Below are 22,844 nucleotides of genomic sequence, written 5' to 3'. Positions count from 1 at the left end.
TTTCGGTATGTTTAACGTGCTTTGTGCTGCTTAAAACATGAACGAGAGCTTTCACTCGTATAATTGGATAGGTGGAAAAACCCTTTCCTTTCTTATATTCATCTCATTTTGATCGTTATTTCTTTTTTAAATATTTATAACGTGTAGTTGCATATATCTCCTCTCTTAGCTCCAAAAGTATTTGCACGTAAAATATGAAAGTAAAATATAAAATATGTATATAACGGCATGTCCCTATCTCGTACAATAATTTCTAGATGATAACGTAATATATATATATATATATATCTGTTTTTGAAAAATTCAGCGGATTGATACGCGCGTCAAGAAATTCTCGCACGGTTCCAAACGACTGACCGTTCTGATTCGCGAAATTGTAAATCGGTGGTGCGCCGGAATTGTTTCGACACATTGAACCGTGATTTCGCGCGATTATTCTCGGTCGCGGACGATATCCCAGCTCGCAGATGTACTGTGGTGTCTGACAGGATACGCCTCCTGATCGACTGTGGATGTCCACTATCACTTGAAGCGATATTCCGCGTAATGCTGACACTGTCGCGGGACAGATTCTGTTTCACAGCGATAACGGCGGATGGATCATAAGTACAATGACGGAGGAAATAAATAATTATATGATTTAGCCGTTTAAGCGACGGTGAAGGGTGGGAAGAGCAATCACGTTAAATTAGCCTCTAAGCGAGATTCTTCTCTTCACAGCGGAAAGTGTCAATAAAGGAGAAAGTTGTGATTTTTTGACAGAGCCAGTTTGACAGTGAAGTCGCATGAAGACGAACGAACGTGCGAGTAATACGTGAGAAAGGGAGAAAGAAATAAAGCAGAGAGGGGGAGGAAGTAAAAAGTGGAAAATTGGAGGGCACAGCGCGAAGAAATTTCTAGTTGCGTTGTACGTGGAAAAGAGTGAGTATATCGATAACATTGATCAATAATTATCATGCGCTCGTGCACGCACGCTTTATTAGCACATTTGCGTTCCCTCCGCGCGAATCGATAACACTGTGATTTACATATTTTCCGATAACGCCGCATACTTCAACATGGCGTTAGAGCTGCAATCGCATGTAATTATCCTGCATGCGTATAACAAGCGAACTGCAACCTGATTCAGAATTTCAATGCTTTTAATTTACTCCCGATTTAAGGCAGTTTCGACACATTAATTTTACCGCGAGCGATCGAATATTCGTGAGTATACAGATCCGATGAGGACTACGCGTACATTTCGTGCGCTAATTAAACCCATAGGCGTGAATATTTTATAATTCCGCGGACTTGTACGAGTATATATCTGCTTTCAAATATACTTTATTGCATATAATTATGATTTTATTTTATCCGGAATAATTTATGTGCAACGAAAAGATTAAAAGATGAACTCAATGTGCTAACATTTATTTCGTACAAATTATAACTTAATGCCATCTTATTCGTATTACTACTGACAATATTCGTCATTGAGGAATAAAATGCATAATAACGCGTGTTCGCGATTCTACAACATGGCATCTGGGAGAATAAGTTCGCGTACTCGCGATTTTATCGCTCATCCCGATTTTCATTACATCTCTCTTATCCGTAAAAATATTTTAGTGCGGAAACGTAAGAGACGCGATATCCCGTATAATATCCCGTGATTTGCATTTGCAACGCTCGCGGCCGCCGTCTCCACATTTAGAGAGGAGAAACACTTTTCTATCTGCATTAATAAACGAGATTTGTGAGAGCCATTCGTTTCGGCGGGAACGGAGCGTATAATAACCGCTTGCACACAATATCGCGATTCGGATTGAATTTATTCGTCGCGTGTGTAACCGTTGTGCAATTGTTTATTTATGTACTTAGGGTAGATGCATCGGTGGATAATCGGTTGACGGGGATATTATTAAATGATAAATTTTAAGCGATCAATTATTTCGCGGCTTTCCGCCAACATTAACGCTACCGTAACTGTATTCTCGGATGATTAGATAGAAATTATTGTATATGGCTTTTATTCGCGCGCGCGCGTGCGCTCGCGTAGAGAGATGAGGTGTCAGATAAATGCCTGTATTATAATACGGTCGTTATATACATATACACGAGATGCGCGCGGAACGCGCGGTCGTGCAGGATGTGTCACGCGCTATGCCATCACGTAAGGTGAAAACGGGTCAAGAGGATCATCCCCGTCATAAGAAAGTTAATACCGCATATGTCGCAGCTTGCTGAGAGTGCCGGCAAGAACGGGCCACTTTTAAATGATAAATTACTTCTAATGGCGTCAGTTTGCTGGCTGGCGCGAACTTTGATGAGTTTTTATCCGCCGTGCGGCATCTACCCCTTCGGGCAGGGCGGAAGGGGAGGGAGTTTCGCGTCTTACGCGCGCGTCTTTAATCCCGACAAGTTTAATCTTTGTGACGCTCAATTTTTGCCGCTTCCAATCTCTGTAACCGATATGACTCGGCTTAGATGGAGAAATTCATTTAACGACATACGCGCGCGGATAACAATTCGTTCGTTACGATACAATGTTACGTTACAGCAAAACCTTCCAGATGCGACTTTAATTTAAAGGTCTTCCCATTGATATTAACGGCTTTCTCAACAATGAATTGTCATTGGTGTTTCCTTTGAATCCCGGTCGGCAACGCGTACACTACAGGATTCCCTTAAGCTGATTTACATCCAGGTAGCTTAATTGGAGAAGCTGGAGAGCCGTTACTAGTTTCTATTATTCTGTATTAAATTCCAATCAACGTCACGATGGCATTCTCACAATTGCCCATCTTTTGATTCTAATCACCGTTATCTTTGATAACGGAAGAAATCATTCCGTAGAGTAAACTTTCCATTTTACATTCCGCAATAACGCGCTCGTATATTAACGTGTCGATATGTATCGTTGATATTTTATTAAATACGATATACGTATCACGTATGGCTTGCGGCGATATCCGCACTTTAACGTTTCGAGCGATTATAGTAATTGTATCGCGACGTTATCGATAGAAGTGTCTACGACAGGAAATTACAATTCTCGAAATGGCAAATATCAACAATAAATTAATTCACTCTACTTGATTTAATTAGTTTAAGAAGATCGATTAATTACGGCTGACGTTAAGTAAAAATCTTACGGATGTAAAACAAAATTTTCGATAACGAAATAATTGCAGAGTGAGATATTAGTGTATGACTGAAGTAATATAAAGTATTTTTCTTTAGCACGCTATATATACAGGGTGTCCCAGTATTACCTGACCACCTGCTAAGAGGTAGATTTTTGAGATCATTTGGAAATGATTTTTCCTCAACAAAAATATCGAGGCATCAATAATTTCCGTGTTATAAGCGATTAAAAAAGAAGAGCGTTTTGCAAACTAAGCTTTATAGATAATTAAAATTACATTCTTTAGTTAATTCCAGATAGAGGTTACTTTAATAGAGAAAGAGAATTTTAATTTAAGGGCTTAGTCATAAAGATATATGATGGAAAAATTGGAAACTTGCAAAAAGTGATGATCTCTCTCGATTTTCACTGAAAAAAAAATAGTTTTCAAATGATCTCAAGAATCTGCCATTAGCAGGTGGTCTAGTAATTCTAGAACACTTTATATATGTATATATATTGTGGCATAGTCTCATTGCATTCCGCGAAAGTTCGAAATAAATAGCAAGTAGAGCGCGCGAGAGAAATAAATGGCATTAAGACAACTAATTAAATATTTTATAGCGGAGCAATAACAACTTTACCAGTAAATCTTGCGGCAAGAGAAATCTCATGGTTTGTGAGGTAGAGCTTGTGTTACAGGACTGTGTAATATAAATTGTAAAGTGCGCGGAGTTATCTCTCGGGTGACGCTTGGCGCCAGAAGGTTACAATTGCGAAACACTTGAAAGAGATCTTCATCTGTGTCTGGGGTTCTTCTGGTTCTCCTATCTGTTATTATCGTCGATTTAATTATTCAATTTTGATTTTCCTATAATCTGCCTCTCTCTCTCTCTTTCCCCTCCATTCGCTTTGTTTCTTCTTCTACCTCAAACACTTGGAATATGCACGTGCTTTTATAAACGAGGATTTAATATTCAAATTTGTTGAAATTTTACGTCGAATAATACGACTTTTCCGATATTCATAGCTGCAACGAATATTCTCGGAACGAATAGTTCCGCAAAAATCCTATTTCTCGCGCTAAGAAAGGCTCGTTATCTCAGTTAGCGTCGATTTATTCGCTAGGAAATATATACATGATCGTCTCTGGTTATCTCCTCTTGCGCGTGGCCGTAACGTGGGGCCGAAGGGGCTGGATGTAAGCTGCATTGCCGGCGACAGCTTGATCGCTCCTTAAATTACTTTCCACGCCCGCGAGCATTGCTCGTGGCTGCGAAACGTTTATACTTGTCTTCTCTACCGTCCCTACGGCATCCTAGAAGACGCAATCCGCGCCCAATTCGTTTAACTCGCTTGGCGTGTTTACTGCATCGCGAGATTATATTTTGCTTTATAACTGATGTAACTGCAACGAATGTTTAATGGAGTGGCACAATAGAGGGGATGTGTACGCGCGCCTATGCGTCTGACTTACGATTTTTAGGGGGAGGAAGAGCTCTTCCCTCCTCCATCTTTTCATCATCCTTACTCTCCGCCTTCGTCGTTGCCCTTATTCCATGTATCCTGTATTCTACATGGCGCCACGCTGCACAAGCGCTAAGCGAATTCTCTCTCTCTCACTGCAAGTAACGTCTCCTTATCCTCGATACGCTCGTAAGTTGCCGCGAAATGTCGTCTTGGGGCGAAAGTTCGCAGTCGCCGTAATTGAGCCGCCATATCGCGCGCAGTTATCGACCACGGATCCAAGATTGCTACGTTATACCTCCGAGAGTGATTTCTCGCGGATGTCGAGTACAGTCGTTGCCATTTACGATATTCGCGTGTGTAGCCTACTTATGTTCCAGATAATCATCGGGTTCGCGAGATATAGAGCTATAGAAAATGATATGATTGCAATGACGCGAGGTAATGAAGCGCGACGCATATATTATTAGGAACATTTTCTGTGAGCGATAGTACATGTATTGTCAATGACAATATGTAATTTGGAAAAAATATGATTTTACGCTTTTGCGCCCGCAAAAGTGCGATCCACTTTTTTTTTTCAGATTTCTTCATAAACATCGCATTAATATAATCCGGTATTTTTTGTTTCAATATTTGAATTTGGAATCGATTGTATTCCCCATTGCTTGAGATAATGTAGTTCCAACGTAAAATCCTATTATTATTCTTGAAGTAACTGTACCCGCGCTGATAATCAGCTGCATCTCTTCCTGATAATTCTTGTTCCATTGCTCGCTTCTTCAATAGCATCCTGAGTTTTCGCTCGAAATTCTGCGTTTCTTGATAGAAATCAGTTGCGACGATCGATATATTGACTGTAGGAACTGCTCCCAATAGCTTATTCCCATCGTACGGATTCGATTATGTTCGCTCTCGAAGGGATCGTAAGACGAGCCTTTCCACGTTCTTCCAAATGGTCGTTCTAAAAAGATCAGGAAGTATTTTAGAATGCGTCGCAATCAACTCCTGATTTCTAGTAGTTTAATGTTATTAGGTCTAGAGATGTCGGTGCTGTCGATGTTTGAAGGAAAGTATAGCAATGGAAAAGAATTCTTGCTCTCGTTGCATCCTGCTGCCTATATTTGCAGCCGATGTTATTTTACATTGAATGCTTTTCTAATTGAATTATTTAACGATATATCACAGATAAGAATTTCATAATATAAAACTTTACCCCGGAAAAACAAGATAAAACACGTTTTACATTCTCATACAATTTTGCAGACGAATAATCCGTTATCAATCACTGTTACACAACACAGTTTTAATATTAAAAATTAATAATTTGATTTTAAATTTGAGATTTTAAAGTCTTTACGAAGAAAAATTCGAAATAAATCCGTAGGAAGGGAACGGCAAAAATGGTGAAAAAAATCTCTATAAAAATCACGTCGGATAAAAAAGCTTATTACCAAGTACATTTTATGCTCGATTTCTTACATCATGAAAACTTTATACAAGAAGTTGAAAAAGGGAGTATATATTAGCAATGTCCTTGGTTGTATTACATTCGCGCTCGTACAAAAGCGCGAGTTGACTCCCTCGTTACACTGGTAAAGCCATTAAATTTACATAAAAATGTGCCCCCTTGAAATCCGGCCATTCGGTGCGGGCGCGAGGTTGAAGAGGCGAAGTTTATCTCAGGATACGGCTTTATGCTGTCAGATTAAGGAGTCGGAGCTTAACTTTTAACCTAAGATTAACTGCTAACCGATACGTCAGCGTACGTACATTTCTCAAGTGGTTGTACGGACGATAGATTTCTTACATTTTTCTACGCCGATGAAAGAGACAATCGTATATGTGCAATATATGTATAATATATTATAAACAATCATATGTGAAATATTTCCGTTATATTAAACAATATACAATATGTACAATACACTTATAAACAATATACGTCATATATGAAATAGTTCCGTAATGTTTTATCAATAACAAGGTGCTCGGCCTTGGCGACGTATAGCGCCCTATTGTTTACGTTTTACGATCTTGTTATCATTCGCGCGACGACACTTGAATAGTACTGTAATAGTGGGAGACGCTCCAACGACCACGTCACAAATTCCTTTCCTATGGTACTTTTCATCATTCAACCAGCGACCAACACTCGACACAGAAAAATAGTGCTGCGACAAATTCCTTTTTCAAATGTGATTCTGCCAACTATCAGAGAATAATTTGGTATGATTAATAATTATTATCTTTTGCATGTTGCACGTTGAATCATACGTAATTATCGCAACAATAAGTTTCGAAGCGCATATTTCGCGTAATTTATTCATTTTATTAAGTAAAAAACGTAATAACAAGAATTCAAAATATAATAAATTATCATTTTGTTGCTATTTCTTTATGAGTAATAATCATTTCTTTAACAATATTTAAAATTATATATTTTGTCCGGTGCTTTATCGTTAAATTTTTTCACGAGATAAATATAATTTGGATTGTGAGCGTGCAATTAAATAATTGAATCGCATAAGTAATTAATTTAACGAAAGGCTTTATGATACATTTATCAATTAATAAATAATTAATCTATAATTTAAAATACTTATATCATTTAATATTTCCGGTGCGTATATATGCATATATGCGCACCGGACGAAATATATTTAAGCGCGATATGATGATCGTGCTGTATGCTAGTTATAATAAAAAAGTCTTAAATTAAAAAAAAGGATATAAAATTTTAAGTTTTCAAATATTATTAAAGCTCTTTATATATAGTCGAATCCATTAGATTTTGCTTAATCTTGAAAGCTAAGCAGTTTTTTTACGCATGCACGCTCAATGTTATACGGTCAGCTAAAAATTAATGAACAAATATAAATTTCCCAAGTTTCCTTCCCCGATACTGTCTTTCGACGCGAAGTACCATTACTCTATAGCGTCGTTAATGACAAAATAAAGGACACTCGCGGCGATTCGATATTTTCACATTCCTTTCCGCTCGTTCGCGGGCGGTTCAGGACGGCGCGGCGGAAGGGAAGGGGGGAAAAAAAAAAGAAAAGAAGATGGTATATCCGAATCTCGAGGTCCCAGAGACCCATTAACGCGCCAAGGGAGAAACTTTCCACGCGAATAATGCAAATTATCCTCCGAAACGCCCGAAGGTAGTCGCGCGTCGCACTTTGTCTCTCCTTCCGCTCGAGCTTTTCCTTCCCCCCTCCCTCCTCCCCGCCGGTTTCCAGCCATGTAACCAGCAGTCTCTATCTCGCAACACTCCGTTTCTTCTTCATCCCCTTTACTTCTTTTCACTTGCTACCGCTTGCCCTCCCCGCCCCCTCCCCTCCCTCCCCTCACCCCCTCATTTTCTACTCCTTTCGTACGAGATTTAATCGTTCGCACGAAAGTCCGACCTCGCGACCGAGACGACTTAATCCGTTTTGCGTTAAATGCGGGTAGGAACGCGTGAAATCTCTACTTTGAAAGCGGAACTGTCGCCTATTCACAAACGTATCAGCTATCGCGAGACAATTTCTTTCTCTTTCTTTCTTCTTTATACGTGATGTTGTAATGTTTTCATTTGATGTAATTCTTTTTTCATTCTTTTTTCTCCTATTTCTTGAATATGAATAATATAAATTTACTAGTTTATGTGTGCACGTGTTATTCGATCGCGGCAAGCAAAATTGTGAATAATCAATATATTCAATTTTCTATTAATGCGTATGCAATGCAACGTACATCCTTCAGTTAACTTCCGCGATGCTCGGATGTATAATGCACCTTAATTATAAAATCACCGGTTCGCATAGATAACATGAAGCTATTTCCATGCGGTCGTTGCGCTGCTTAATTAATTCCAGGAAAAAAATTGGTGTTGCGCGAATCGCTGGATTCGAAACAGCTGTCGTAATGCTTCATGAGATTTTGTTTTTTTGTATGAAAAAAAGAGTTTCAGTTACAAACGTTCTTCCGCGTAATATATCAAATATCACTATTTTTTGTTACAATATCGCGCACAGCTGTATGTCACATGTGTCTAATTAGAATGCTGTCAACTGTGACAGATTCTTTTGCATCTGATTTTTTTTTGCAACGCGTGCGGATACACATGCGTTTTATCACAGAACGTTTTGCGTCAAATAATGTTGCGTTAGATTCTGCAGAGCAGCAGCTCGCACATTATGTAGCATTCATTCTGAATATATGGCGAAACCATACAGTTAGTTTCACATGCACGACGCGTGTACATTGTTCACCGCAATTTTTTTCCACATTTTTCAATACGTATATCTCGTTTATACAGTAGAAAATACATAATGTTTTATATTCTGCGTTTATAAACTAAAACATATATAATGTTTTATATCCTGCATTGGATTATCTTTATTTCACAGCGAACGACTTACGCATCGTAATAAATGTACCTATTTTACGTGCATGAAATCGTTAATTTGTCAAACTATGCTAATAATAAGTATTGCGTCGATTTTAATAATAATTAATAGAAATAAAGGTAGGCGAATATCGGAATTATTTCAATAATATAGAAGTGTAACGAGATTGTTATCACGACATAAAGGAAGAATGTCTGCGAGGCGAATTGCCAACATTAATTTAATTTGCGAGCCGCATCAGCGGAGAATTGTTCTAGCGCGGAACGAGAAGAAAGGCCTCCATGTGAAATGATGACCATTTGAGATCTTATCGGAAGGTCCGTTTGTTCGTGGATGTCGCAGGGTGATAGTTCGACTCCCCTTTTATTTTTTATATATTCGTTAGACTATAAATTATTTTCTGGAAAGTTATGGCCCCGCCTCGCGATTGACCTCGATATTTCCTTTTACTAATTTTAGAAGCGCTTGCCGCAAAATACGTCAGTGGCTTTACTTATAATCGAATTAATATTTTTATAGCAAGAGTGATCGTCTATAATAATAGTGTTCGTACGCATAAATGTAATGAAAAGTTGCGGTGAAAAAGTTTGCTGCAATAAATCGAGAAGCATTAATAGTTTAATACTTTAAATTACGATAGATAACAATGGATCGATTATTTGATAGTCTCTGAAAATTGTGGTATTGGTATCAGGAAATTTTTGGTTTTGTGTGCGCTTCGACGAACTGGTCAATATATAAAACTAATATTTACGAGCGATGTGCTTTCGCGGTAGTAATATTTTGCCTCTATAAACGATAGACAAGGTTAGCCATTGCGACATGAGCGAAAAACGTTGTAAATATCGCTATATCAGAGATCTATAAATATACGCCGAGATAAAAATTAAAAAAAAAAATGATGATGTTTCAGATTACTCGATTAATGAGTGCTTTTCGGTCGATTAAAATCTCTCATTTTATTCTCTTTTAACTTTTTTTTACATCGCATTACGATTAAACCTTTACTTGGTCGTATTTATCAGCGCGTGGAGAGATATAATCTTTTTCTCCGCGGAAAAAAATTAAAAAATAATTTAGAGCTCAAGGCTAATATGCGAAGACTGGTTTTCTACTTTTATACGTTGCGACTCTGTTGGCTTGCACGCACACACAAGAAAATTAAATCGGATTTTTTTTCATCTAGAGATAGCGTAACCGTAGAATATTATTATCGATCTGACAAAAGCCTTGCGGTTCATGAGAATCGACTCGTTAGAAACTATGCCGTTAGAAGCGGATTTTCTAAAAGCTTTCGTGCCATATCTCCGGTACAACGCGCTAGGTACCTGGTGCTAGCGGCATCATGGTAAATTAACATCGTTTCATGAAATTAGCGTCTCTATCTAACGAATTTTCGAATCTTTAACGCGAAACGGGATGAGATGGATTTTTTTAGTCTAAATAGTAAAGGTACGTTACTACGTACTCTCGATGCTGATCATAGCTTGCTCAATGTTTGACGTCAATTTTATATCGGTCAGCTCATATTTCATATTCCCATGATGCGATTAATGGAGTTACTTCGCCTATAAAATTGAACCGTAAACTCAGTATGACGAAAATATGGTGAGAGCATTTGCTGTGAAATTACATACCTTTTTCTTTAAAAGTGTAATCATAAAATATTTAAAGATGGAAAAGGAAGGTGAGTAGAATACTTATAAATACCTATGAAATTTTTATGGAGAAGTTATCAATATTAAAATTTAAAGAGAGAGAGAGAGAGAGAGAGAGGCGGAAAATCGACGCAGTTGAATAAAAGAGTCTACAAATAATATTAACAGTCTCGCGGGATTTTTATCCATGAGAAATACATATTGTTGCTTTCAGTCGATATAAAACCGGTCAGATAATATGAGAAAATATAGGAAAAGAACGTTTGTAAGCAATGGCGCGACATTATCGGCACAACGTTCCTTCAATTCAATTTTATTGATTTCCTTGTTGAAGAACAAATATAGTCTCGCGTTTTCTCTCTGTATCAGGGGATATACTAAAAGGATATTATTTCGTATAATTCCGTTTATATGAGGTTAAAACGTACGGTAAATCTGATACGTTTATCTTTAAGAGAATAACACACGGTGTAATATCGATTACGTGTAATGTTCATCCATGAACAAGAGCTTTATCGCGCCCAAACTCAACGATTGTGTTACGGATAAGGGTTAAAAATGCGAACTAGCGCTATTTTGATTCGAAGTTTTTTTTTTTTTTCTTCAAATCATCGATGGCGATGGTTTTATCAAAGACAATTTGCATGGTGTGAACGGGAAATTTCTAAAAGTTATCCGAACATCGGGGAGGAAAAGTTTCTAATAATGAAATGTTTTCGAGGAACGAGAGCTCGAGTGTCAGACAGATTTTCTAATAATGAAATATCCTGCAGCGGTAAAAGAGAGAGAGAGAGAGAGAGAGAGAGAGAGGGAAAGGAAGAGAAAATAAAGAGGATGATGAGAGGAAGAATTGAAATATCCGACGGTCTGTATTCCCGATAATGATATCTCCGGAGGGTGATGATCCAAGTCAACCGATTCGATTCTTTTCATGAAGGTTAGTGATCCGCGTGCCTTAACGACGCCAGCAGCGCATCGTGTCACGCGGCTGCTTAGTCGGCAAACTTCGACTGATGGTTCGAGGTTGAGTAATCAGGCCGTGTGGCTAATTAGGTCGTTAATGAACAGATCGATGAACGCTGGCCGTTAGAAGGGTTCCCTTTGACGTTGCTCAACGATGTCGCTGGTGATCGGTGCCAACGACGACAATGGCGGCGAACATAACGGGAAAACGCGGGGATTAATGTTGGGTGAGATTCTGCCGCGGAACCAAGAGAGAGGATTGTGATTTTTAGTAGTATTTAAAGCTAATAATAATTTTTCGGGATATTCAGCGAGAGAATAACCGAATAAAGAGCTATGCTAGAAGAGCGACATCCCCTTTATCCTCTTGTCATTTGTTCTATATTCTCTTAAATGAAATGAAATCAGTGTATTATAAACAATGATTTCAATTATAAGTACAGTACTGTAAGGCAATGAAATGTCATTGAAAAAATCAGTTAATGATTATTTTTCAATTATTGTATGTACGTGTGCATTTTAAAATGTTGTAATATTTAAAGTGCGTCCCGCCTTCCCCCTCTCCCCTTCTCTCTCTCTCTTTTTCTTTTATATATATATATATATATATGTATGTGTGTGTGTGTGTGTGTGTGTGTGTGTGTGTGTGTGTGTGTGTGTGTGTGTGTGTGTGTGTGTGTGTGTGTGTGTGTGTGTATAATCATAATATTATAATAAATTTATTAAGCAATATATTGTGTAAAAAAATAAGAATAAGATAAGGAAATCTGAGTTTGATTAAAAGTGTCTTGTCCATTTTTTGGGTTTACCACATCATAAGAATAAGCGAATGTAATATGTCTATAATTTTAAATTTCGGTACTAGTTATACACGTTTTATTTTAGATATATGTGTGTGTGAATTTATTTAAAAAAATAATAATTCAAAAGAAATAAAAAGCTTTAAAAGCTACTTCTTGTAAATAAATATTATATTATTGAGTTTTCAGTGAAATCTTATTGCTATAACAGTGACACACACACACACACAAAATGATGGAACAAAATGTGTTTTTACTTAGTTTAAGATATACTATGCATTATATAACTTGAGAAAATTATCCTTTCGTACCATGCATTGTTTTCGCGATGATTGAATGTCTGAAACTGAAGTGTCGTTAGTTTCTATACAGATCGGTTCTTATAGGCGGAACCATGAATCTGACACGATATTACTCAATACGATGTAACAAATTGTTCTGAAACAAACTGGCGCGCGCGACACGCGCGTATTTGTCGCTGGGTTTCTTGATGTAAGCTAATCATAATAGGTCACGAAAATCTGATCGCAAATCAGGTCACAAAACTTTTATTATACGAAGTGCAGCGACGATGCACACGTTACTTGGGTAAATCTTTTTGGAAAGAAAATTCGAAACAAGTGCACGAAAATTAATACATCAATTATCTTCTTGTCGCTGGAATCGCATTCGGAACTAATTCATAATTCGGAAGTGAAATCGAATTTGATAGAAGTCACTCTTCGTAGGCGCCCGCATTAGATTCCGTTTAATCTTTTGGCATTGATATTGATTTCGTATGGTATTAGATAACGTTAGTTTCGCGCACGTACCAAGTTTTTTTTACAAAACTATTGCCGGTCGATGTGCCAAGTCGAATAAGTTTTGTCTAATATTGTTGAGAACGTGTGTGTGTGTGTGTGTGTGTGTGTGTGTGTGTGTGGTATGTGTGTGTGTGTGTGTGCGTGTGCGTGTGCGTGGCGGTGTGCATGTGCGTGTGGTGTGTGTGTGTGTGTGTGTGTGTGTGTGTGTGTGTGTGTGTGTGTGTTCATACACATATATACATTTGTAGCGATATTAGACAAAAAACTTTCATACTTCTTTTTCTCTCTCTTTCTCTTTTCTCTTTTCTATCTTTTTTATACATTTTTCTCGTTTCCAAATAAAAATATTATTTCGTGTCTCTTTGTGCCAAGTTCCTTCAATTATAATATTTGAAAGAAAAAGAATTTCGGACAAATCTGAGGTATCATTTATTCATATCACGATATCCTTCTTATTATCGATGATAGATTCTCCCGGCGACGAATTATGCATTAGTATAGCTATACCGCGGTCTAGCTTTTGAGATCGAACTTGTGGATTAAATTTCAATTGCATGTATGCTCTCAAATTCCAGACCGTGTTCACGTGAGGCTATCATCTGTATTTACGGCATTATTGCCAGGTTGTTTTGCCCTTCCGCTTGCACGTATGCAGATGATACGATTTCGCCGCAAGCGTGGATATTGCGTACTGCGTGATATTGTTTAAAAAGTTCTCTCGTTTATTTGCTTCGTGTTGCGCCATTGTCGAACGCTCTCGTTTTTACTTTTCCCTTTTTTCTTTTTTTTAACATAGGCATAAAATCAGTTAATTTGATGATATAAGCTTTCAAAATTATCTCTTTCTATACCCTTGTGTATGGGTGTGTTGTGTGCTTTGTGTACTATTAATTTTCATAAAAATCGAAAAGGGAGAGAAAAATTTATGAACATGTCGCGTTATAAAGCCGCGAGGGTGGGTGTCGGACCGATGATGCGCGTATTAACTTTAATGCGCAACGCGCGTCCGAACTAACGCGCGCTCCTTTATTAGCGGGCATTTCGCAAAACGAGCGCAATAAGCCGAATGTTACCGGTCGGCTCGCGTGTTATCGCATTATGCGATATTAATTCAAAGAGCTTTTGAATGGAGCATTAAGCGAAGAACCGGGAAGGGCGCGCGAGGAAAAAAAAAAGGGTGCGCGTTCTCTTTACATAATAAGCAGACTGCTCGCTTTTTATCCTCCTCCCCCCCCTCCCCTTCCCCCCCGTTGCTTTCTTCGTCGCTCGTATCTCTGCCGCTCGTCAATCCGCTCGCCGTCCGCGTTTGCCGCGCGGAAATTTCTTTTCTTCCACGATTCTCCTGTCACACGCCATCGCCTCTCGTCCCCGCGCTTTGCCGCGCTTCTCCCGCGTTTATTTTCCCCCTTGTATCTCGGCATTATTCCTTCTTCGCTTTCTTCGTTCCTCTCGAGAACGAAGCGAGGTAAAGAGAGACGGCACGATAGCGCGTGACGTTATGGAAGTTATCTGTGAAATAGGAATTTGCAGTTGAGAGGAGAGGACGTCGCGCGAGCGTGAGGGAACTTTCCCGAGGAGGAAGTCGAATGTCGAGGAAAGAAAAAAAAATAGGAAGACGGGATGCGATCTTACGCGCGTAATTAAAATCTTTCCTCGAGAGAGAATGCAGACATTTTACGGAATAAAATTGCTAATGCTTTACGGACAGCGGACTCGTTTATTAGCTACTTTCCGTTGCATTAGAGAATTTTTATTAGCTATTTTATTAAAATTAACTTTTTTTTTTAAATCTTCCTTCCCAATTAAAAAAAAGGGAAAAAATATTTGTACAAGGACTTATTTTACATTATGGGAACTCACATCGCGTGAGGACGCGCCGAGAAGAGAGGACGCGATATATATCTGATTTACCGGTCCATAAATATCCCTAATCTATACCGGAGACATAACTCTTTCGCGTTCTCCTGCTTTTTGTCCGTGTCTTTCTCTTTTTCTCGCGGTCATGATTCGTTACTGCATCCTTCATCCCGTATCTGTCACTGTCTTTTCTTCTTTTTGTTAGCCTAGTTCTTCTTTCGCTCTGCATGTCTCGGCAGGAACGAAGGTAATGGCTGGCCGCAGTGTTTGTAATCGTTTGACATAACGAGCTTGTTATAATGCGGACAATGTAGCATGATTTCTTTCATTGACATTTTTCTGTTATAAGACATTTGAAAAGTTCTTCCTATCTTTTTTTTTCCTAAACAATGCATTCTTATTTTTTTCTTATATGCTTGTATTGTATTAAAATAATTCAATTATATTTTTTCAAAAATAAGACACACGTGTACATTTTTATATAAAATGCAATTGTATTTTTTGAAAAACAAACATACACGCTTGTATATATGTATGCAGTATTCTTGAACAAACCCTTAACCAAACAAGTAAAATAGTATTGCTCGTAACAACAGGACGTGGCTATTTACTGTTACGATGGAAATTCGAAGCACCTTACGAGCTATACTATTGCCCGACATTTGCATTGTCGTCAAAATAGCGATATATAAAACATAAATCCAAGTTATCGTAAAGATCCCAGTACCTGTGTTCGTACGGATGCGTGTGTTTATAAGTGTGAGGGAAGGAAGGTATCGGTTTCCTTCGAATTTACTTTATAAAGGATGGGGACTGCTGACTATGGGATATTAAAGACATGTACGCGTAGACGTTCGGTAAAACGATGCCATTATCATGTAATTATGAAAGTTAAAGTTAAATTTCTAAATGAAATCTTACTAATTAACGTTAACGACGTTCTCTTTTTGTCACTCGTTTCGGTAATCTTTCGGATATTACCGGTCCTCTGCCAGAAAATCAGACGGACATTTTGGCCTTATCGTTAAATAATATTGAGGGTCGTTATCGCGTAAAAAATATTTGATCTTTGTTACGCGAAAAAATTTACAATGTCAATTATACGCTTTGTGTTACGCATGACAAATAAGTTAATGTAGAAGGTTATTCGGAGTTGAAGTATCATCAACGTTATAAAGTTTCAGAAATGTTTCGAAAACAGTGCCAAAGGCCAATTCGCGTCACTCACGGATTTTGCTCTCTTCTTTCTCCTGCAATATATAACAGAGAAGCGGCAATGCCGCAGTTGACTTTTCTGTTTGTTGTAGTATCGAACTTTAATTAAGCTAACCCTCCCCCTACGTGAAGTTTCATCACGGATGATGAAATTGTTGAGAGAGAAACTCGTCACTTCATGGAATAATTACACTGAGAGACGTCAATATACGCGCAATCATTTATTATGTATCCGTCTGTCATAATATTCAAACTTGGACAAGTATGAAGAAACAGAAATATATACATATACATATGTGTTGCGTTGACGTTTTCAAAAAACTAATTAATATGTTGAAAGCTTATTTTTCTTGCATTATTTTGCGAAACTGTGATCTACTTTTGGATTTTAATACCTAATGTAAAATTAATAGGAACATAGTTCTTCCTTTCTTTTAAATTTTTGCTGGACCGCTGCATCTTTTCCTCTCTCTTACTTTTCCTTCTCTTCTTTTTTCTTTCTTTCTTTTTTTTCTCTTTTCTGTCATATTTATTTTAATTTTTTAAGCAGTTAACTTTTTAACAGTATTTTACTATTATTCTAAAGTTTTATTTATGTTGCATGTAATTTGGCATCTTTTTATATATCTAACTGTATATTTTTACTCTCTGTATATTTTTATCTTCTTATAGAAAAATTATTTGATTATTTTATTATTCTTTACTTAGCGAAATCTTAAAGATTCTCTTTGATATTTAATTTTTAATCTATTAGGTACCACAAGATTAAGATAAGTAATTTAACTCACCGGTACCATGTGGAATTACATCGTTGATCTGTAAAATATAAATATAAAGTTATAAAAATACAAATTATAAAATGGTACATTCAGAACAATTAATACTATACATGACCACTTTTCTTTAAACAGATGTGTTAGTTCTTTTAAATATCGCGAGATAAAATCTAAAATACTTTATATATACGCATTATATATCACGCGCTATTGTAAAATTGTGCACTAATTGTAAGAGATAGACGTTTAATTAATGTCACAAATGAATAAAAGAAGTAAATAAATTATCTAATTTTTTATTCCACGGTTTCTCCGCCGATGCCTGATGCTTCCTCCTCCTTTCTTGTTTCTTCATTGTTACTTCTTCATACATTCACACAATATTCATTCGCGGAAGCACTGTTAATTATGATTAAACAAGTACTAATCAAAATATCAAATAATATTTCATGGTACATCCAATATCGATCACGCATATTTTATTGTTTATGACGTGACAAGAATATCACGCGAGTACAATCATATGAAGCTACATGAATTGACAACATTTCGCAAATATCGACAAAATGTATGATTTTTGAATGACAAAGGAAATATGCTTATGTAGTGCACAAATATGGTTGTCGCTTTGTCAATAAATTCGAAAGTGAGATTAAATTGTCGTAAAAGATGATTTAATTATATTTCTTTGATTTATTAAATTCATATTTTTTCTTAGATATTTCTTAAATAACATCGCATAATTTTTTTATCAATAGATTACATATCGACGATATTTTATTCGGTGTTTGCGTTTGTTATGTTTTCAACAATCAAACATTCACAAATAAATATTGACGGAAGATGCCGCGCATTAATTTTATTTGATCAACGTGTAAAGTACACACGCATGCACATGAAGATGTACATAATCTTGTATCTGCAAAATCGCGAGAAATATTTATGTTGTATTATTTGTCGTCGTGAGTGGATTAGTTTTGCGATATGTCAAATTTCTTTGCCTGTTTTTATCATATCATTTTTATTATATTTGATCAAATATAACGCATTTATGGAACATGTGTAAAAACACTTCTTTTCTTAATTTTTATGAATATTATTGGATGCTGTGTTCAGGCTTGCTCGTTATGAGTAATCATTATATAATCCGATAATATCATTATATAATCTGATAATACGCTTTCTATTATTGTTCGACTATTTTTGCATCCACTTTTTATCTCCAATATTGGTTAGATATTTATACATGATAGACAGTGTTATAGATAGAATGTAAAGTGTTACATATAGAATAAAGATGTCGATAATATCTTGCAGAGGATATTCCAGAGTACATACATATATATATGTTGCCATAAAGCATGTTATTTAATTATACTTATTATTTATATTTCTTAATTTCCGAAAAAGTTTGCTAATTTTTCATAATAATTGCGAATATGATTTTATTTTATTACAAGCGATATATAATAAAATACTGACAATTTTGGAATAATAACGACACTTGTTGCTATTGAAGCAGTAAAAATATCGATAACCTATTATATTTAAGCATTTTTAGATGTACATCGTGAAGAAAAATGATCACTCATCCCATTCATTCGTTATCACGAATAGAATATCGCGAATTGTTGGCCTCCTGGGACAGTACGATGATTAATTGACGAATTTCGTGATACGATAGCAAAATATGGCAATGTAATGCCTTCTGATTCCACTGACATGACTTTTTGCATTGCACGCTTAGAGAATATGGAAGTCCGGACAAGATTTACAGATTCACCATAGTTCGGTGGAAAACGATTTATTGCTGGCATGTATCGACGTTGAATACATAATGAAATTATTGATCCCCCCCCCACTGGTGTACATTAGTCATGCTGTCTATGGACCAAACAATATTTCTGGGAGACGAATTTACGGGCTGTATTTGTATACTTTTGAGAGCGCGCGAGAGTCGTCGTTCTTTTCGCTCTTTCCCGTGCGGAATTTAATCGCACGTTCGCGCAATTTGCAGGACGTATAAGGCGTATAAAAAAAAAAATAATAACACGTGCGGATTCTCAGCCGCTCGCTGAAGATATTCTTATCGGGGAAATCTTGCACAGTCGCGTACATTGCGCGACATACATACATCACTTAATGGGTTCTTCCATTACACACGTAATGCGAAATCGCATTAGCATTCGAGGAAATGCTTGGCTAAGTTGAAACTCGGAATCAAGGACTGGAGGTTTCTAGAATTCGGAAACTTGATGGCGATTACATAGTTTCTCGCGAAACAACGCGTGCATACCTATATTCTCTTTTCTTTGTTACGTTAATGAACGTAAGGTAATCGGACGATAGTCATTGTATTCAAATTACGCGTAACTATGAATGCATTGTTATAATCTTGCTTATTTCGAATAATAATTGCTTACCACTACAAAGTGTGTTTTCTTCGTTAATTCAATCGTTCGAAAAAAAATATAAATCAGAATGATTTCATTTTGCATAAAAAGAATTATATAGACATATTTATATTCCGTAAAATATGATATAAATATATAATTTAAATATATCATATAAACATATAATATAAAATAAACATATAATATAATATAAAATATACTATAAATATAAAAAACGGAGAGAAAGAAAACTTTACAACGACCATATCTTAGAAGCTGGTTTTATAATAGCATATACATTTAAAGATGCACGCATATATTCTGATCAATCCATTTAGGTATCATGGGAATGAAAACAAGAGGATTGTATCATAATGTTGATAGAAAGGAGATACTATAATATATACATCTATTTTTCCTCGATGCATGTTCAGATAGACCGATGCTATTGGCAGTACATTTACAAGAGAAAACATTCGCGGAACATGTGTTTGATGAAAGAGAGAAATAAAACGTAAGCGAGCTAAAAAAGAAATTACGGTAGAAAATATATTGTATTTTCTATCTTTATGCACATATAACTGGCGAATTAAATGGCAATTTAATTGAATTAACGAATTGCTCATCTTTGCATATTTGCTATGCACATCACCGTTGAAAATATTTATTTATCAATTGTACCAAGTAGATTTTGCATGCATAGCATTTATGGACATTAAATTATACGGTCGAAAATTATGCAGTCAGGCCGATAATGGAGTAACAACATTTGCTACTGCTGTTCTGTGCGCATCCAAAACAGCGATATAATTTTCCCTTTGACAAGTGCTTTCGCATTGCCAATGTCCAATAAAATTTTCATTTTGGAAATACGAATTTTCCTCTCTTCGCCAAATTGATATTATCAAATTTATCGAGGAAGAGACGAACGGTAAATAATAATAATACTGTGGAACGAAGTATTTATCATCACATTAAGTAAAATTCGTGCCGATCAACATGTGTGTACAACGACATCGCGTACGAAACGATTCGCGCAAAATCCCTGGCAACTGTCAAAAGTGTGCGAGTGTCGCTGAATATGTGTAAACGATTGCGGGCTAAAGCGAATGTCTCTCCATTTCTGTCGCAAACACGCAGCGCGGATCAGCTTGGTAATCGCAAGTACGAATTGAACGACACGCGCGTCAGTTTAATAGAAGTAAACGTGAGTATAGAGGCGTACACACGTACGTACGCGTATCACATATCTGTTCTACACATGTATATGTGTTTATATACGCGACGTGTATACACACGGATATATACAGAGATGCGTATCCACGTGTTTCCGACGCAGTTTACCGAGGTATATGGCTGACGCATTGTGCATAGGGATGGAGATCGTGCATTAGGAACGTGGATGCATAATGATAAGATGTTGTAGGAGGGCTGACTTAAAGGAAACGAGACTGCAGCTTTGGAAGGCATACAAGAAATTCGAAATTATTCACGCAAAATTTTCCAAGGATGAGCAACAACAGGAGAGTTGCGGTTTACTAATTTTCGCTTCGCCAAGAGATGAAATGTTAATGGGGACCGTTATGGATGAATAGATTCGGAGAATTGACAGTTTAACGATATGACATTTTACGAATTTTTATTTTTTCACCGCAAAACCACCCGTTAATCTGTATCGAGAGACAATGCGACGTAGATAATCGAAAACGGTAATTGTTATCGCGGTCGTTAACACATCGGTGTTAAAGGGGCGCCAACGGTGCGCGCGCACCTAACGCATCAATGAAGTTGTAAATTGACAATTCCATTTTGGTGTTAGATGAAAGAGAGAGAGAGAGAGAGAGAGAGAGAGAGAGAGAGAGAGAGAGAGAGAGAGAGAGAGAGAGAAGAAAATGTGGTTGAATGGAGTCTTCTTGTTGAGTTGCTGCCGGTTCAATGGCGCGTTTAATGAATTTAAGCTTCCTTCTCCACTTAGGGCGCTTAGGTTATACACTATTTAAGTATACCTCAGTACACGTAATGAACTGTGATCCAGGTTGATAATGTACACGACACTGTATGGCAACGCCTTACAGATTTTTATTAATAGAATATCTTTAATGAATATCCTTATCTCAAGACAAAAAGAATGGCGTAAAAAGAAAAATCGATATCGAGAACTCGCGCAGATTGTATATCATCATTTTATTATAGACTTATCTTGAAACACGCAAGGGGGACTTTAATACAGAGCAAAAATGCGTATAATAAATGTATATAGTTGGCGCGAAGAGGATATAAAAATTCTACCGTGTTCCATCAAACTGTCGTTAGGATGCCTTTATGGCATAACGGCGGTAACGGGCATTTGTCGAGCTAGAGTACAGTTTGTGCATTCGAAACGCGATGGTCGGTAGCCAAATGGAGAAAGGAGCGCTTTTGCAACGCGCTCAACGCTAGGATATTGCCATAGTACATAACGCGCTTATATGCATTTTGTTGATTCTGGTATTACACGCTACCGTATCTTGTAATGTATCGTCAAAGTCGCGTTAAAAACGATCATTGTAAAAGTTCCCGAGGTAAAGTGCTGCTATAAATTCGCATGAGCGTCTTACGGATGCGGAAAAGTAAAATCATATCAACGCGTCTAACGCGACCAAATTGCACAAGCATCGCTTATATTTTTTTACAATCTCTTGGACGCAGCAATACGAAGAGCTTTTTATTTTTAACAATATTCTTTTTCGACCTTCATATAAATCTCCACGCGATCTGCTATGCCATTGTCGGCGCGAGTGTGATACAAACGTGGCCGCTGTTGTCCTAACCACGACATGCCATTGTCGCTTTTATCATAGTATGGTCATTGTAACCGCGGCTACTTGATTGTTGTCATTTCAACATCAAAGCGTCATCAGTAAACAGCGTTGCAATTTGAGGATATTTTTATCCTCAGATCTACCTTCAAACTCTCTCTATCGATCCGAGATACGCCCCTTTTTTGTCTTCTTTTTTTTTTTCCTTTTATTAGAATTTACTAGAATTTTACTAGAATTTATTTTGCGATACGACAATATGATTATTTGTACGAATAAATTAATTCAGATATATAAGTTATGATATTAGCGAGATAAGGTTTGATTTTAGTTTAATTAAACATGGACATTAATTTTAATATATAAGATATATACATGCTGTGTGTAATTTAATGCATATTGATACTGTATGTCGATTTTAAAACGTTAATGCATATTTTATTTTCTATATATTTGTATTTAAAAAATGCATCACAATTTGATCTGGTTATATCGAACTTCTGCAATCAGCACGATTAATAATTTCCAGATCGAGGGCTAACGGGTTAACTGGGTAGTTGGTTCGTCGGCTTTCATGAGGTTTATTGAGCAAACATTGGCTGAAGTTGCGA

At 36.9% G+C, this 22,844-nt stretch overlaps 1 protein-coding gene across 1 annotated transcript in view; it reads left to right on the top strand.

The window, feature by feature from the left end:
• Positions 1–488: 488 nt before the first annotated feature.
• Positions 489–22,844, top strand: part of LOC126848719 (peroxidasin) — a 101,832-nt gene continuing 79,476 nt past the window's right edge. The window contains exon 1 of the mRNA XM_050589824.1: positions 489–921. The gene's annotated coding sequence lies outside the window, so the exon portion shown is untranslated. The remainder of the gene's footprint in view (positions 922–22,844) is intronic.

Source organism: Cataglyphis hispanica, chromosome 4 (genome assembly GCF_021464435.1).
Source record: "Cataglyphis hispanica isolate Lineage 1 chromosome 4, ULB_Chis1_1.0, whole genome shotgun sequence".
Lineage (NCBI taxonomy): Eukaryota > Metazoa > Arthropoda > Insecta > Hymenoptera > Formicidae > Cataglyphis > Cataglyphis hispanica.
This window is presented reverse-complemented; position numbering and strand designations above follow the sequence as displayed.